Source organism: Rattus norvegicus, chromosome Y (assembly GCF_021556685.1).
Source record: "Rattus norvegicus strain SHRSP/BbbUtx chromosome Y, alternate assembly SHRSP_T2T, whole genome shotgun sequence".
NCBI lineage: Eukaryota > Metazoa > Chordata > Mammalia > Rodentia > Muridae > Rattus > Rattus norvegicus.
Window position 1 is genome coordinate 3,302,199 of NC_141555.1, and position 4,421 is coordinate 3,306,619.

A 4,421-nucleotide genomic window follows, 5' to 3' on the forward strand; every position below is an offset into this window, starting at 1 on the left:
GACTCCATTGGAGAGAAACAATATTTCCTTCTACTGTGATATTAAGTTTGGAAGTGACATTTTGCTAGGAATTTCAGAATTATTTCTCTTTTTCCTTAATAGATCTTTATTTTCACATATTGCATTACCTTCCTGTTGTAAAAAAAGATTAATGTATGAAATACACATGTACAAAAAAAGGGGGGCTTTGGGCTAATTTTCAAGGAAGTACCTTGAAAAATTTACTTAGTGAAGCAAAGTTGAAACAAATCTACACAAAGGGGTCACTAGAATTAATTAGGATTGCTTGTGTATATAGAAAATTTTTTCTTTGTTTTCTTTTTCTCTCTTCTGGAGAAATTCAGCTGGTCAGGTTGGTGTACATCATTAATACCAGTACTACACATTTAAGAGGTTTTTCTTCTTATTTACAGAAGATCTCAAATTGAAGGACTGTTTAGATTTAAGAATTATCTTTTGTTTGTTCCTTTCTATCCTCCTTCCTTCTTCCTTGGATTGATCTACAAAAATGAAGTTTTGTAACATAAGCATAAGTAAACTCTAGATCATACTATTACAAACTAGGAAGGAATTCCCAACCAAAAAGTAGAATAAACAATAAGAATGGACATCAGTTCCTCAGCCTATAAGTGGCACAGGGAAATACTAGAAAGATGATACTGTTATGCTGTGAAAATGTAGAGCCACCATCCTACAAATTTGACAGTGTTCTACCTTCAGATTATAGAAGACAAGAGATTTTTCCAGGAATTCAGACTCTTAAATCATAACATTCAATGATCTTCCAATCTTATTTATTGTATGTTTGCTTCTTAGTTCTGGTCCAAACACAAATCTTTATCTCCATTTGAATCCTTGTTCAGTCTCCCAGACCCTTGCTGTCAAGGTTTTAAGGCAGTTAAGGGAAATTGAAATCCAAATTAGACATGCTGCCCTTTCAGCTCTCATCCTTCACAATGAAAGGGGTACTGATTAAGAGAAACTGCTGGAGTAAATGAAACAGACACACCTGCTAGTAGAAAGAAGAAATAAAAACCCAAAACTAAAACCCAAGCCAAATAAACAACAGCCATCAGCTACAGACAAAGACACAAACATTTTCTTATGTAACTAGGTTAATTACGATTATTTAGTGTGATTCGAAATTATTGGCCAAATGCACCAACAGAACTAACACCAAAAAGGATTATTCTATAATTATAGTCAATTCCAAAAGGATTTTTGAGTTTTCCTAGTAAAAGGGGGTCTTTTAATATCCTTTACAACTTTGTTTTTTAGAAAGAAAGCTCCATATTGTTACCACATTCACTGGCTACATACACTTTCTACTGAAAGTAAAACTTAAATGTAACTCGAGGTACATGTATACTTTTAACTCATTGTAATCTCCACCCCTTTTCCTTGCTTTGAAAAATGTAGAAGCTTTCTTTCAGAAATAATGTAAAAGTGTTGAAACCAATCTACTATAGCCTAGAAATTTGATCAACCTTTACCTAGCATCCAAATTCAAAATAAAAAGGCAGGCCTTACCTTATTCCTGGTTCTCAACATATTATTTCTGTAACTCTTATATTCTCAAAATACACCAACGTCCAGTCAATTTCTCCATTAATTCATAGTCCAGCACTGATTGAAGGGAGGCAAACCTGTCCCTTCAATGTCAAGCTCATTGAGGTCAGCCTCCACCTCCTGAACCAGCCTACAGTATGTACAGTTGTATCTTTTCAGAACAAGTTCAGAGGGGAGAGCAATACTCTCTCCTCTACGTTCCATGGTGTGACACTTCTTTCTTTTTGTGACCGAAAACAGGTCGCCTATAATGCTTCTTGCTCCCCAAGTCTCCTTTCTCTTTCTCTCCGTAATCAAACAGGCCACCCTTTCTCTTGCCTAAAAGTCATTGCTGGCCCCCTTTTCTCCTGCCTTTCTCTTTCATTTTCTTTCTCTTGGAAGTCTCTTCTTGGTCCTCTTCCCTCATCTGGTCCTTGGTGGATCTGTTAACCTCTAGCTGAGGCTTCTTGCTCTTCATTACTTGGATTAGCTTCAATTGGTTCACTTTCTTGGCTGTGAAGTCCCCAAATAGGTGCTGAAACTTTCTCTTCTTGCCAGAGCCCCTCAATGCTTTCTCCTTGGAGAGTCGCTTCAGCAACCATTCCACCAAAGAGTTGGAGATCTCAGCCACTGGCATGGTGTCGCCCTGCTCCTCTTTACTCTGGTTTCTTGTAGGATTCATGCCCACTAAGCTGGATTGCTACAGTTTTTGCTCACAGCGCAGGTTCTGCAGAAGTTTATGTTCCTTCTCAGCCATACATTCATTCGTGGGCTGACTCTTCTTGCCAAACTGGTCTCCCATGGGGGATAGAGCTCTCAGGAACCCTGTTAAGCCACTCCTTAATGTCATACTGGGCGTGCTTGTAGCCATGAGTGCATCATCACTGGTCATTAACCTCGTCCCACAGAAGGGTGGTCCTCTTCTTGGGATAGTTGCCCTTAAGGCATGCTACTGCTGCCAGCAGGTGAGTGGCCTTGGCCAGTGCAACAATTTCCAGGTGGACAGGCCTGTGGTGGGCTCCTGAAAGTGTGCTTCTACCACCTTTTCCGTTCCCATTGGCAGCTGCCACAGCTTGTTTATAAGATGCTGCGTGTTTGCCTGACCTCAGCCTCTGGCCTGCTTGGTGCCGCACCATCAGGGTTTTGCTCTCTGAAGTCAGCAGGTTGCCCAGGTTGAACTGTAGCTCTATTTCCTTGTGCCTCAGGATGCACTGCAGCTTCTCTTCTCCCTCGTTCTTGAGTTTGGCCTGCAGCTCCTCCATACTCTGTCCTTCCATGGCTCTTGCTTCATACTTGGTTCTCTCACATTTGAGGACTTTAACTTTTAAGAATGGACAGGAAGTTTACAAATTGTTGTTTTTCCTATACCTGAACACCTATGTTGCCAGGACAATTGAGTTTTCAATGCACAAAACTGGGTTCTAAGAGAGAGATTTTATGAAAACACATGGGTGAACATATTCAAACTATGCCTCCTCTCAAGGTTTACTCAGTGAAATAATATACTCCAACTTGCATACATTTAATCGTGTAGAAAAAAGGTATTGGTTTCTGGGAAAAAGCAAAAACTGTGGGAGTGGTCAGTATGTCACATGAATGGACCCTGGTATCAAATTTTCAGGGAGAAGAATCACCCTCATCCATTGTCTATAGATTTTTGGGTGTTAACAAAGTCGTTCTACCCATATCATGGCCTTAACCAAACCTCCATGTATTCAATGTACATTAACAATGAATGGGGGGCTGGGGATTTGGCTCAGTGGTAGAGCACTTGCCTAGGAAGCGCAAGGCCCTGGGTTCGGTCCCCAGCTCCGAAAAAAAGAACCAAAAAAAAAAAAAAAACCAATGAATGACATACAGTATTAGTAAGAATATTAATTTTAATTAGTGAGGTTAGGCAGTGGGTTCTATGATATGCAAGCACTTACAATCACAAAGAGACAGCAAACCACACACACACCACACACATAAACACAACACACACAACACACACACAACACACACAGACCACACAACACACACACAAATACACACACACAGAAAGAGAGAGAAAAAGAGAGAGAAAACATTGTTTGAAACTACAAAAGTTTTTGTTTCTACCCAGAATGTGAAATATGGGCATATCCACGATATGTTCTTGTAGAATAGAACCAACCAACTATACCAAGCACCATTTTCATGAGATGTATGTCTCTAATATACCTATGATCTGAGGGTTTTGGTTTATACATTTTTCACACAGGCATGATATTTGGATTCCAGTTGTAGAAATTTCTCACTTGCAACAAGACAATGTTTGATACATTTCAGATTGTGAACCATTTTGGATTTTCTTCTCAAGAATGCTTAGTGTGAGCTACCGAAATAGCCAGGTGGGTAAAACTCTTGTTATGAAAGCTTGGGAATCAGAGCAGGAATCTACAGAGCGCAGGTACACTTTATGGTGAGGCATATTTGTAATTCAAGTGCTCCTATGTTTTCCTAGCTAGGTATTTTTTTTCAGCCTGATAGAGCTAGAACAGTGGTCCTAAATTAATGCTGTAGTATTTTAATAAAATTCAACATATTGTGGAGACCCTCAACCATTGAATCATTCCATTACTACTTCATAACTGTAATTTTGACACTGTTGTGAATAATACTGTCATATATGATATGCAGGATATATAGTATGTTTTACCCAAATGGATCATGGCCAACATGTTGAGAACAACTGGGCCAAAGTCATCTAATAATGCAGAAATTCAGATTAAAAAGGCTATAGGCAAACCTTTGGGGAAAATTTAGAGATTGAGGGGAAGGGTCAATCACATTTTGGGCAATGCGACCCCTGAGCAAGTGACCCTGGGATGTATAAATAACAGGTTAAGCAA

General features: G+C 39.4%; 1 pseudogene; it reads right to left on the minus strand.

The window, feature by feature from the left end:
- Positions 1–1,762: 1,762 nt before the first annotated feature.
- Positions 1,763–2,825, minus strand: LOC147997943 (ribosome biogenesis regulatory protein homolog; annotated as a pseudogene).
- Positions 2,826–4,421: the final 1,596 nt, after the last annotated feature.